The sequence below is a fragment of the Vipera berus genome (assembly GCF_964194415.1).
Source record: "Vipera berus genome assembly, chromosome: 1".
NCBI lineage: Eukaryota > Metazoa > Chordata > Lepidosauria > Squamata > Viperidae > Vipera > Vipera berus.
Window position 1 is genome coordinate 327,844,943 of NC_138202.1, and position 14,797 is coordinate 327,859,739.

At 41.2% G+C, this 14,797-nt stretch overlaps 1 protein-coding gene across 1 annotated transcript in view; it reads right to left on the reverse strand.

Moving 5' to 3' along the window:
- The window catches only part of EFEMP1 (EGF containing fibulin extracellular matrix protein 1), a 67,833-nt gene that overhangs the window by 13,022 nt on the left and 40,014 nt on the right, over positions 1 to 14,797 (reverse strand). The window lies entirely within an intron of this gene.

The window sequence follows — 14,797 nt, forward strand, 5'->3', positions numbered from 1 at the left end:
TAAAATCTACCTGAAGTAATAAATCTGTCTCAATGAAACAAACAGTCCAAGCAATTTTATTCAGAACACACTAGTCAAGGAAAGTAGGATTCTGGATCTCATTTGACAGAGGTGGTTTACTTTCTCTAAATCTGAGGACTATGTTTATAGATGATACCACTCTAATGGCAGAAAGTGAAGAAGAACTAAAGAGCCTCTTGTTGCGGATGAAGAAGGAGAGTGCAAAAGTTGGCTTGAAACTTAACATTAAGAAAACCAAGATCATGGCATCCGGCCCTCTCAATTCCTGGCAAATAGATGGGGAAGAAATGGAGGTAGTGACAGATTTTATTTTCCTGGGCTCCAAGATCACTGCAGACGGGGACTGTAGCCAAGAAATTAAAAGACACTTGCTCCTGGGGAGGAAAGCCATGGCAAATCTAGACAGCACACTAAAAAGCAGAGACATCACCCTGCCAACAAAAGTGCATGTATTCAAGGCTATAGTTTTACCAGTTGCAATGTATGGCTGTGAAAGTTGGACCATAAGAAAGGCTGAGTGCCAAAGAATTGAGGCCTTTGAACTATGGTGCTGGAGAAGACTCCTGCTAGTCCCTTGGACTCCAAGGTGTTCAATCTGGTCAGTCCTAGAAAAGATCAACCCTGACTGCTCTTTAGAAGGTCAGATCCTGAAGTTGAAACTCAAATACTTTGGCCACCTAATGAGAAGGAAGGACTCACTGGAGAAGAGCCTAATGCTGGGAAAGATTGAGGGCAATAGAAGAAGGGGATGACAGAGAATGAGGTGGCTGGATGGAGTCACTGAAGAAGTAGGTGTGAGCTTAAATGGACTGCAGCAGATGGTAGAGGACAGGAAGGCCTGGAGGTATGTTGTCCAAGGGGTCGCGATGGGTCGGACATGACTTCTCAACTAACAACATTTATAGTCCTCAGATTTTTAGGTAAAGGAGGTATAGCGGCATCCTTGCTTTTATTCTTCTCCAAGGCAGATCTATGTTTGAAGGCTGTTATGGAAAGGGACGCGGTGGCTCAGTGGGTTAGGACACTGAGCTTGTCGATCAGAAGGTCGGCAGTTTGGCGGGTCGAATCCCGAGTGCCGCATAACAGAGTGAGCGCCTGTTACTCGTCCCAGCTTCTGCCAACCTAGCAGTTCGAAAGCACGTAAAAATGCAAGTAGAAAAATAGGGACCACTACGGTGGGAAGGTAACAGCGTTCCGTGTGCCTTTGGCGTCTAGTCATGCCGGCCACATGACCACGGAGACGTCCTCGGACAAGCGCTGGCTCTTCGGCTTTGAAACAGAGATGAGCACCGGCCCCTAGAGTCAGAAACGACTAGCACGCATGTGCGGGGGAACCTTTACCTTTACCTTTATGGAAATGGACAAAACATAACTGAGCAAATTAAAGCCAAACTGCATGATAAACCTGACAACTTAAAGCCACCAAATCAAACTTTGACCTTAAATGATGAACTGACAATCCAAGAACAAATAGAAGAAGTGGAAACTAACATCAAAATAGGAGACTTCAAAGAGTAACAAATGCAGCCTACAGAGAACCTTGAAGTCCAAACTCTTACTTCAACTACAAAACTTACAACTCAAAAAACAACAATACCCAAAGAAAGCAACATTAAGAGCGAAGATATCAAAGGCCTTCAAATACAGTATGTTGAGGATTCAGCTAATCAAACGATATCAACATCAGCTACTACTTTCTACCTAAGCAAGATGGAAATGGAAGAAGAAAAAGACCAGACTGAATTAATGACAATTATATTACATCAAACATCAAAAACTGAGATATTAAAGCAATATTTTAATGACTATAAAGGGGACACCTGCTTTGCAAAACTGTCACTTGGATGGTCTCCTCAGATTCAAATAGGTGGAGGAAGAAAGGGAGACACATTGAAGAATTTTAAGGCACTAAGATGGAAGCTTGATTGGCACAAAAGGAAGGCGGAAGTTAGATTTAAAAAATTAGACTTGTCTCTTTTTTGGGATTTGTAAGGACAGAGCTTTAAAAATCTCTTTTGATGGACTAAGGGGAATCATATATATATATATATATATATATATATATATATATATATATATATATATATATATATATATATATATATATATATATATATACTGATTTTATATTTAAGTTTTAGATCTTTAAAGGAAAGCAAAATTAAGCTTCTAGAAGATAATTTTGAACTATACTATAGAATCTAGAATTTTATAACAAAAAATAGTAATGTAATAATTGTTGAATGGTTAAGACAAAAAATATTTTTCTAATAATTGGTGATTTGTTAAGATGAAAACTAGATTTTACTGGTAAAACATACAGTAAGAATGTTTTATAATGAACAATGTAAGTTTTGTAGACAAGAGAATTATTCTTTATTGAAATAGGGAATTGTGGGTTACCCAAAAATTAAGCTTTCTTTTCTATATTATATACTCTAGAGTATCTTATTGCAATTAGATAAAACTTAAAAACAGGATATTGATATGTATTTAGTGAAAATATATTGAAAATTCTGTTAATTGACTAGGTCACAACTAGAAATGTATTAACTTGATTATTTTGACTATGTGATAACTAAGGGAATCAGAGAGGGAATCCTTGTTGATACAACCTGAACTATTTACAAACAACTTGTTATTTGTTACTTTGACTACCCAACCACCATATTGCTTCACAAATACATGTATATGTAAATATTAAAAAATCAATAAAACTTGTTTTAAAAACCCATAACTATTCCCTGAAAGTCCAGGCACAGGTCTTTTGGATTACTGAAGTATTTTGGAGGTTCATCCTCCCCTTTGCAGTGGTATCACTTTAATAAATTAAAATGTTTTTCTCCTCTTTTCCCTTATAGCACACTGTATCTCTGTAGTGGGTTGTAGATGATTTCCCATTTTTATGCCTCCTATAATCTGATGCAGTACTATGACATGACTTCCTTCTGACATTCAACACCAACTGGAAGTTTCTAAGCTGAATAAACAAATTCCTTAAAACTAGTTTACAAATCCCAGTTGAACTCTTTGTATTTGTTCAGGAACTGGGGACCAGTGGCAGATTCCGGGTGGAGCCATGGAAAAGAAAAAATGGATTCTTTCTCATGCAAAATGAAAACAATGTTGACCATAAGACTCAAATCACAAATTGAACTGTTTTGACCTTATTCTTTAAACTTGCTCCCCCTCCAGTTCTCACTTCAAATACTCAAATATTTTCCAACATGCTTCCTTTCTAACTGACAGCTCGATATAAATTTTCTTCCGACCTGCCTTGGTCTTTGAACTGATAGCTGTTATCAGTTCTTAAAAGCTGGTGTACTGCTTAAAAAAAATATACAAGGATGACAGATGGGGGAATGCAGAATTTTTATTAACTTGCAAAATGCCTGCCATATCTCAGGTGGGTTGAGTGTGAGATAAACAGTGAGAGAGAAGGGGGGAGAATGTATCTTACAAGCAAGCACTATATAGTTAGTATGTTTGCATGTATGAATATGGTTGGGGGAACAAGGCTTGCATTTTGAAAAAAAAATCCTGTGTAGTACATATTAGTGCACCTGCACATGCATGTAGAGGTAGTCGTCATCTTATGACCATTTGTTCAGCAACCATTCAAATTTATGGCAGTGTAAAAAGAAGGGACTTATGACTGGACTCCAAAGTTACAGCTGTTGCAGTGCCCCCAAGTCACATGATCAAAATTCAGGCACTTGGCAGCCCACCTACACTTATGATTGTAGAGGTACTTCAACTCTCCCCATCCACCTATCCCCCCCCCATCTATGCTCCTTTGACTCCTAGCACTCCATGGCTCCTGCTGCCCTAGCTGATGTTTTTCTGTATTTCTGCTCCCAGTGCTGACTAAGCATGCCTGTTTTGCCCCTTTATGAAGCAGCTGATAGTCATATAAGACTTTAGCACGTCACACACAGTGGTTTCCTCGCAAGAGCTGAGAAAGATGGCCTTCAAGGCCATTAGTAGCCTGAGCAAGAAGATGGCAAAGGTCAGCTGGGGCAGCAAAGCAAAGGGTGGTAGGAACCTAGGAGTGCAATGTTGTGAGGAGTGACTGACTGGGAACTAGGCTGGAGTGGCTGTAGCTTCCTGTGGCAACTGCAATTTTGCAGCACATTGCTGGGCTGGGCTGGGCTGAGCTGGACTTTGTATTACAAAGGAATTAATGTTGTGCTGTGGCTCAGAGGTTTTCTTACAGTTCCAGAGCTGCAGTGCATCAAGAAATCCCTTTGTGTTGTGTTCTTGGGCTGGGCTCTGCACTGCGAAGGGATCTGCATTGCACTGTGATTCAGGGGCTTCACGCAGCTCCAGAGCCACGATACGCCAAGAAGTCTCTTTGTATTGTGCTGCTGAGGTGGCTGGGCTCACTGGGGTGGCTGTGCTTCCTGCAGTTTTTCTGGCATATTTTTGGAAATGGTACGCTATTGCCCTTCTCCTAGGACTGAGAGCAATGACTGACTCAAGGGCACCAAACTGAGTGTATATCTAAGGTGGGACTAGAATGAATGAATGAACCTTTATTGTCAAAGTACAACCATGTATACATTGAGATTGGCTGAGCCTCCCTTCGTGCCCCCACCCCCAACTCACAGTGACACAAACCCTCCATCTTATTACACCATGTGAGCTAATTGCACAACACACCGGCCTTGCAAATAAATCATGCATAAAGTTTATAAAACTACAGTATTTCCCATTCAAAAGCCTAACAGCCCATGGATAAAAGCTGTTTTTCAGCCTGTTGGTACGGCTGGCTATACTCCTGTATCTCCTACCTGATGGTAGGAGAGTAAAGAGTTACCGTCCAGGGTGTGAGTCATCCCCGAGAATTTTCCTCACTTTTCCAAGGCAGCGAGCCCTGGCGATGTTATCCAGTGGTGTCAGGGGACAGCCCACAATGTCTTGTGCTGTGCTCACCACCCTCTGTAATACTTTCCTATCCGCGGCTGTCAGACCAGCATACCAAACCACAATACAGTACGAGAGGACGCTCTCTATATTAGACCGGTAAAAGAGGGTCATTAGCCGTTGTTCTACCCTGTTCTTCCGCAAGACCCTGAGAAAGTGAAGTCTCAGTTGGGCCTTTCTGGCCACCTGGGTTGTATTAACTTTCCAGGTAAGATCTTCACAGAGGTAGACTCCCAGAAATTTAAAGAAGGAAACACTCTCCACACAGTCCCCCCCCCCGATATAAAGTGGGGCAGGTTCCTTCACTTTCTGCCATCAGAACTCACAATCTCCTGGTGTTAAGCCTGGTCCCTTAACCACTACCCCAAATTAGCTCTTATTAAAATTTTAGTTTAGCCTATTTCCTGCTATTATGCTTTTTTCAAGTAACACAAATGTTTTTTATGTAGAACATTAATAACACCATAGTAGTGATTTCTCATATGCAGCCTACAGTAAGTTTGTATAATTCACAGATGTCTAGTACCTTGTTCCACTGCAAGTAAAGTTAATGGGATCTGTGTGTGCGTGAGAGTAAAACAGGTAAGAATCACCAGTGAGTTGACATGAGAAAAGGAGAAAGGTTACTTAAGAGGCCTTCCTCTTTCTGTCACCCTCTCTCCTTCTCACACACAAACTTATTTCTGTTTAAACTTCTTTCTGCTTCACACCACCCTGTCCTTCTGAATCATCTGTTTTTGCAAATATAAAAGAATAAAAACTTCACACAATGCATTTGTTTCTAAGCGACAGCTGCACATGTTCCCCCTCTGCTCAGCTTTGGCAGAGAGATCCAAATGGAGAAAGCACTACAAAAGGGAGAAAGAAGAAATAAAAGGATGGAGAAGCAACATTAGAAAGAGAGAGGAAGATGCCTGCCAGCAGTTTATGGCAGGGTAAGGCTTGGCCCTCCTTTCCTCCAACCCCTTTAAAATGATCTGTTGAAAGTACTTATTCATAACCATGAATATTTCTATTTTCCATAAATCACATTCAATCTCAAAACAATTTCTCAAAGCAGATGATGTTTATTGCATTGCATTGTCTTGTGAAGTATTTAATTATTTATTTATTATTTATTAATTTAATTTGTATACCGCCCTTCTCCCGAAGGACTCAGGGCGGTGAACAGGGCAATACATATTAAAAACAAGATACAAAAATTAAAAGCAATTAAACAACAGTGCCCATGAATAAATTAATACATATTAAAAAGTTAAGACCGATTTATAAAACCCAACCCCATCCCATCAGGCCAGGCCAGCTTGTTCAAAAAGGTAGGTTTTGAGATCGCGCCGGAAGGAGCGGAGGTCAGGTGCCATCCGGAGCTCGGCCGGAAGATGGTTCCATAAATCCGGCGCGCCCACAGAGAATGCCCTCCCCCTGGGGGCCACCAGTCGACATTCTTTGACCGGTGGCACCCTGAGGAGGCCCTCTCTGTGGGAGCGTACTGGGCAGAGGGAAGTTGACGCTGGCCGCTGTACTGTTCAGTCAAAATGCTTTCAAAACTCATAAATAACAATCTGACAGTAAAAATGGGATATCGACACCATTCATAGTGGTACGAATAATATTAACTCTCAGAAAGAGGCCTCACAATAATGGTGTTGAAATAGCCTTCCTAAATGAGATAAAAGAAACTAACCAAAGGGGTTCTGTGTTTCCTAACATGGATGGTTTCCAGGAAGGTAGATTTCAACTGAGAGCCAGTCTGACCAAGTGGTTAAGGCTTCAGACTAGATCCATGAGCCAAGAAGGCAATGGCAGACCGCTTCCCAAAATTTGTCCAGGACTTGACTTGAAAACACGCACGCATAAAGGGAGCAGGGTTATGAGGAACGAAGGGCAAAGTGTCTGTGTCTGTATGTTACAATCAGCAAGCTGTAATGAAAAGACACTAAGAGGGAGCAAAAGAGCATCAGGAGCACGGTTAGTGTTTTACAAGCTGCAGCAGTTTAAGAAAAGCTGATTTCAGACCAGGAAAAAATCTTCCCCTTTTTTGACTACAGTAAATGACAGGACTTTGACTGTCCTCAAAGTGAAATCCAGATTTTAGGATTTGGGTACAAATAAGCAAGCTCATCTCTCCTATTAAAAATATGATTTAAAATTATGAGTTTTGTGTTTTGCTGAATTTCAGTGAAATAGTCGCAAGTTTCTACAACTGTTTTATATGACATATGGGTTAAAAACTAACATGGTATATTTATCTCTTGCCTAATCGTCATTCAAATGAAACTATTCATTTCATGTATTATGGGAGCCATTGAGTGAAGAGCATATTACAACATTACAAGTCTTTCTTAGAGAAGATACCGTATTTTCCAGCGTATAAGACTGGGTGTATAAGACGACCCCCCAACTTTTGAGATGATTTTCAAGATTTTTCGTCTTATACGCCGGAAAATCAGCGAGCCCGGGAAGGCACGCCCTCCCCTCTCACTGTGGAGGAAGCAGGGCAGGCTGGCGTCTGGCGGGAGCCGGCAGGGCAGTCCTGCGCACACGCGCGCTCCCCGGCTGTTAAGGAGCACTCCTTAGCAGCCGGGGAGTGCGCGCGTGTGCAGGACTGCCCTGCCGGCTCCCGCCTGACGCTCTTCCCTCTTGAGGCAGCATCGCTTCCTGGCTCCTAAGGAGTCCTCGGGGATGCTGCCTCAAGAGGGAAGAGCGTCGGGCGGGAGCCGGCAGGGCAGTCCTGCACATGCGCGCACTCTGGCTGCGCGTGTGCAGGACTGCCCTGCCGGCTCCCGCCCAACGCTCTTCCCTCTTGAGGCAGCATCGCTCCCCGGCTCCTAAGGAGTCCTCGGGGATGCTGCCTCAAGAGGGAAGAGCGTTGGGCGGGAGCCGACAGGGCAGTCCTGCACACGCGCGCACTGCGGCTGCGCGTGTGCAGGACTGCCCTGCCAGCTCCCACCCAACGCTCTTCCCTCTTGAGGCAGCATCGCTCCCCAGCTCCTAAGGAGTCCTCGAGGATGCTGCCTCAAGAGGGAAGAGCGTCGGGCGGGAGCCGGCAGGGCAGTCCTGCACATACGCGCACTCCGGCTGCGCGTGTGCAGGACTGCCCTGCCGGCTCCCGCCCAACGCTCTTCCCTCTTGAGGCAGCATCGCTCCCCGGCTCCTAAGGAGTCCTTGGGGATGCTGCCTCAAGAGGGAAGAGCGTCGGGCGGGAGCCGGCAGGGCAGTCCTGCACACGCGCGCACTCTTATTAAAATGGGTTAAAAAGTCATCTTATACGCCGGAAAATACGGTATCATGGCAGTACTGCTACACAGAAAATCTCAAATGTTCAGAAAGAAAAGAGCAACAAATGATGTGGAATTTTGGGGGAAGGGAGGCTAGGTTATTTCCATCACTGTTTTTCTTTCTCCTGTGAGGCAAACTTCTTTTAATTCAGGCAGGTTTTAATTCATAAAAACTGATTTAATTGTTCAATTTTATGGGTGGTATCTATATGTTATTAATGTTTTAATTTTCTATCTTATCAAGTAGGCTTTGATCTACTTTATCAAATGCTTTACAGAAATCCAAGTAAATTATATCCACAGCATTTTGCTGGTCCACTAATTTTACCACTTTATCAAAGAATGCAATAAGATTTGTCTGGCATGATCTGTTTTTGACAAACATGTTGACTACTAGTTATGACTTTGTTTGCCTCTAGGTATTCTCACATTCCTTGCTTGATTATATTTTCCAGAATCTTCTCAGGTATTGATGTCAGGCTGATAGATCTGCAGGTTGCTGGATCCATTTATTAATTGTCTTTCTTTCTTTTACTCTTATTACTGTTAGCTGCTTTAAGTGTAAAGATAAGATATAAATCCATTGTATCAAAAATTCTTACAATATGTTTGTAAGGCAAACAAATGTTAATCTATTTGGTTATCTAAGAACTGACTTCTTAATCAAGTGATGTGGCCAAGGTAAAATTGATTCTACAATTCCTAGACTAGAATTTTAGTGACAGCTAAGAAATATTTTTTCCACATGGGCTAATGGTAAAAATGGTAGAAATCAGAACCAATGGTAAGTAGACCAAAACCGGATACAAGAAGTGTTCTGGAGAAACAAACAAACAAACAAACAAGATCCTCTCCCCACATCAAATAAAAATAAATACGTTACTAATCTTTGTTTGACATTTTTCAGTACATATTGTATACATTTGTTTGGTGATATCCTCCCCGCTCAATCAGTTGCTATGTACAGAAGCTTCTTCTACACAAGGTGCTCATTCCTCTTCTTGCATTTAAAAGACCCTGAAGATGAAAAATAGTGTTTGGGCAGCCATATATTTTCTCCAGTGGTTTTAACCTTGATTGATGGATGCTATGGATTGAGGAGAGAGATAAATAAAGTTGCTGAAACTCAGAATGGAGAGGATGGAGTAAAAAAATAATGGCTGGCTTGAGCAGGAACATAGACAAGGAAGAATTCTTCCTAGTGGGAAAATGAACCATCAACTAATTATGCAGAGCTATAGCCATTTATACAGATCTAAAATACGGACGCGGTGGCTCAGTAGGTTAGGACGCTGAGCTTGTCGATCAGAAGGTCGGCAGTTTGGCGGGTTGAATCCCGAGTGCCGCGTAACAGAGTGAGCGCCTGTTACTCGTCCCAGCTTCTGCCAACCTAGCAGTTCGAAAGCACGTAAAAATGCAAGTAGAAAAATAGGGACCACCATGGTGGGAAGGTAACAGCGTTCTGTGCGCCTTTGGCGTCTAGTCATGCCGGCCACATGACCACGGAGACGTCCTCAGACAAGCGCTGGCTCTTCGGCTTTGAAACAGAGATGAGCACCGGCCCCTAGAGTTGGAAACGACTAGCACGCATGTGCGGGGGAACCTTTACCTTTACCTAAAATAGGAAATATCAGTTCCGCAATAATTTTCAGTACATATTCTGGAGCAGAATAAAAGTAAATGGCCTCAATAATCAAACAGACAACAACATGAGCTCAGGAAGTACCTAACCCCACTCCCACATCCCTAATTTTTCTCTCTCCCTATGCTGTTCTCTTTGTCTTTTCTTGCCATCTTGCATCTTTTATTACATTTTATGCTGCCCACCTCATTCATAGAGCAACTCTGCATCTTCTCTTCCTAACTTCTATTTTTCTCAGCACGTCTCCCTTTTATTTCTCCTTCTTTATAGCTTTACATTTTCTAATTCTTTTCTTATATCTTTGCATTGGCAAGTTTCTTAATACCTTTATAAAATTTTAACACTCAGCTAATGCAAGCCAGAGATATTTAACTGCTTAGCCCTTTGACTTTAGGGTCATTTGGTGCTATTATAGATTTCACCACCCACTGCAAAATCTTATAACTGAGTGCAAGATGAATATTTTATTGTAACAATCCAAGACTTAAGATACATCCACCACACAAACTTTAGCAAACTTTTTTTTATACCCATGAAGAATGGGTTTCAAAAGTACTCTTGAAATTGCTTTGTTATATGCTAAGGTTTAGGAGATAGCCAAAAGGAATATAAAAGGTATGTGTGTAGGGGGGGGGAAGGGAGTCTATTGCCCCTCCCTCCTGCTGAATACAGATCAATTTGCATTTCATTGTCCTCATTCCCGTCAGGTTCATTAATTGCCAGTGATTTCTTTGCATTTGCCAAAAAATGTACCCAGTGCTTCTTTGAGAAGTTATTTATACCGTTTTGTCCCTTCTGATGCTGACTTTGGCAGAAGGCTTGTTGTTCTGTGCTAAAATGCTGGGTGAGCTGCTTTGAGGTCCCAAACAACCCTTTCCTGAAGCAAACTGTTCTTTCAAGGCATCTGCTGCAGCTTCCCCTCCTTGCCTGTGACCACTGGGTTCTCTCTAAAACCTAAAAACAAACTTGACTGACTAGTACATTCCAGGTTTCATTGGAAGTGGCTCCTAGGCAAAGCACTTAGGAACTCTCTTTTAATCTTGATCCCTCCGTTCTCCACTTGCATGCCTGGCTTGGTTCCATCCGACTGTGACTCATTCTTCCCCAAACCCCTGACTCATTCAGCTCATTTGTTTTCTTATGTAACATTCTAATCTCAGCACTTCACTTCCTACAACTAGATAATCATAGCCATGCTTGGCATTCCAGCATGGTTCCCACCAGCCCTTTAGACTTCAGTGCAATTGTTCCTTTAGAACAGCCCCCTTTATGTAACAAGCCACAAGCTGTCTTGATGTTCTGTTAAACTTTTGACAATCTAAGGTCCATGGTTACAGAGCATTGTGTCCTAGCTATCCAAGCATGTGTTAGGAACTTGTTACTCTTGGTTGCTGGTTGCAGGGTTGGAAAAATCCAAGATCTCGTTACCCAGGATCTAATATTTTAACAATGGCATTCAAAGCAAGCTTTATTGAAGCATAGGTCACCAACATGAATCATGGTACAATCATGCTCTGATAACATGGATTTCCATCTTGTCCCCATGATTCCCCTTATTTTACCCCCATTCCATGAGTGAGACTGGCTACAACAGTATAAATGAGTATTTTAATAATAATAATAATAATAATAATAATAATAATAATAATAATAATAATAATAATAATAATAATAATAATAATAATAATAATAATAATAATAATAAAGTTGGAAGGGACCTTAGAGGTCATCTAGTCCAACCCCCTGCTCAGGCAGGAAACCTTATACCATTTCAGGCAAATGGCTGTCCAGTCTCTTCTTAAAAACCTCCAGTGTTGGAGCATTCACCACCTCTGGAGGCAGGTTGTTCCACTGGTTAATTGTTCTAACTGTCAGGAAGTTTCTCCTTAGTTCTAGGTTGCTTCTCTCCTTGACTAGTTTCCATCCGTTGCTTCTTGTCCTGCTTTCAGGTGCTTTGGAGAATAGCTTGACTCCCTCTTCTTTGTGGTAGCCCCTGAGATATTGGAACACTGCTATCATGTCACCCCTCACCCTTCTCTTCATTAAACTACACATACCCAATTCCACCACCACAGCTCTAAATGTTTTGATTACATTTACTGGGATTCAACTATTTAAGTTGTTGGGTACCTTTTTGCATGATATTGTGAATTCTGGGAATTGTAATCCTAATGTACTTGCTGGATAGCATATTGGGAAGACTGTTGCCATCATTTCAAAAGACACAATATTGCAAATTATAAAGTGTGACCTGCATTTAATAAAAGAAATGAATTTGATACCTGCCTCAAAAACAGTAATTGTGAGAGGGACCTTGGAGTCCTAGTGGACAATTACTTAAACATGAGTCAGCAGTGTGCGGCAACAGCCAAAAAAGCTAATACAATCCTTGGTTATATAAACAGAGGCATAGAATCAAAATCACGTGAAGTATTAGTACCGCTTTATAAAGCTTTAGTAAGACCACACCTGGAATACTGCATCCAGTTTTGGTCACCACATTACTTTGGAAAAAATGCAAAGAGGAGCAATTAAGATGATTTAGGGCCTGGAGACAAAAACGTATGAAAAACCAAAGTTATTTCCAGCTTTATTCTGATTGAACTGATTGATACATTTACCAAACGTGTTCTAGTCAGTATTTTGACATTAGTTATCAAGGTAGTAATTAGATTTTAACAGATTGTACCAACTGTGGAGATCTTTTCTAAGTTACTTCTTTAAAAATATTCCTGTTCCATATCAAGCAACATGAAACTAATGTAATGCATGAACAGCAATAACCCACCCATGATGACCAATGTATTTTGGAGGATATTCAAAAATATAATTACAGATAAAAAGTGTTTTTCCTTCTCTGGCACATTTTGCAGAATTATTATGGAACTGTTCCATGTATTCTCTTCATTACCATTTTCTGCAGTTTCAAAAATGTTTTTTTGAAACAAAAAAGCAGAAGGACACTGAAATAAAATAACCAAATTAATTTTCTGGTTCATCACCTCAAAAATTGTAAAAAGAAATCAAGAGATAAGCCAATCATAAATCAAGTAATTATGTAGTATTGGAGATGAAGCTGCTTTCTTTCTTTAAAAGGAATAGAAAATCTCATGTCTACAACCCTGCGAGGTGGGTTGGGATGAGAGAGAATGAGTAGAAGTCACGGTCTCCTGATTTTTTTGGTCTTAACCCTTAGACTAAACTGGCTCTCTTAATTATCTGTATTTTTAAAAGCTTGGCTGGGGAATTCTGGAAGTTGAAGTCCACAGGTCTTAAAGTTGCCAAGATTGCCCTTGAACTAGAGAGATCAAGCCTGAGACATTTTCTAAAATTGCATTTTCGCCTGGGACTCAACTCTTTTTTATCTGACCATCGTCTTGGTTGTGGCTCTTAAGACTTGCTTCTCAAGTTTATTCCTGCTGCCAATTACAGATACTATCTTTCCACTCAGTATTAAGCCAGCAAAACCTTTCTACACCAAGAACTGAAGTGATGGAGAAACTTGTCTCTGTTTGGCTACAGGTTTCATGTACCTGGCTAAGGCCACTTATATTATATCTCCATCTACAACACAAACATATTTTAGAGTTATCCTTTGATTTCCTTTGTTGCTCCAGCTTTCCCCAAAGAATCCAGAGAATTGGTGCAGAGAATTTGCCCTCAGAAATCCTTGTTTTCTTATCCCATGAAATAAAATTCTTTGAATTCCCCGAGACGAGGTAATAAAGCTGTGCTTGTTTAAACCTGTAATATGAATGTGCCAAAAGTACTAATGTTAAGAGCTGTGACTCAGAGGCTGTCTGCATTAGTGACTAGGGATTCATGGTGGAATAGAGAGGAAAGGGGAGAATTTACTACTGAGAGATATAGCTGAGATTAAAACCTCTTACTGGGCTAGCTGAGTAAACTAGGAAGTTATATAAGAAGTTACCTTCCTTTTAGCCCTCTGTCCCTTAAGCCCATGTCCCCAAATCTGGCAGCAATTTTTCCAGGGACCTTTTGGTCTTTCCGCTCATTGCCATCCAAAAGGTCCTTTTTACCTGGAGCTCTGGCACAGGTGCTCCCACACTGAACCAATAGTTTTGTCCACCCACTTAAGTTAATTTTATCCCCAACTTTCCTTCTGAAGAAAAAAAACACCTGGCTCTTCTGGGGCTTGTAGTTTACAGGCTGCAAATGCAGTTCAAGTTCAAGCTGAGTTCAGTGGCAGGTATCAAAAGAGGGCGACTTATCTGAACCAGGATATTGTTTTCCATCTGCCATCATGCTATCTCTTGGCAGCAGGTTCCTTTCTCTACAACTCCCTGAGTAAATAAGTAGATTCCTGATGCTGTTCCAGCTTTAAAATATGCCTTTGAAGAGCTCAGCCAGGAATAAGCCAGAGTGATTTTCCCCCCTCAAAGATGTCCATATGATCCTCTAGCACAGAGGTAGGTATGTCCTTGGTTGGATAAGGAATGTAGTCAAGGTTTATTCATGTCGCAAGCTGACAATCTGAACAGTGTGCAAAAATAGGGAGCATTTCAGAACATGTCAGGATATTAACAAGGTAGGTTCGCATGAGATGTATTAAAGGAATTTAGACCTAGCATGAACTTCCGACATTATGCCTCAATAACAGCCTACTCCTGGGAGGAGATTTTCTTTATTTATTGTAACTAAATTCAGCCCATATTTATTGCAGGTTTGTTTCTCTCCCAAAAAGGACAACACTGACTTTTGGCAGTGGTAGTCTGTTGATACTTTGGGGTTCAAAAATGGAGATAGGGGCCACCGCACTACATTAGCACATCAATTCTTAAAACAATTATGTAAAATACTTATGCTTTACCAGTCTTTTACTGCAGATAGCCCAGGCTACAACTGAGAGCTTACCTGCCTGTAGCACTGATCTGTTTACTGATTCATTCCCCACAGTGATGTTTTATTT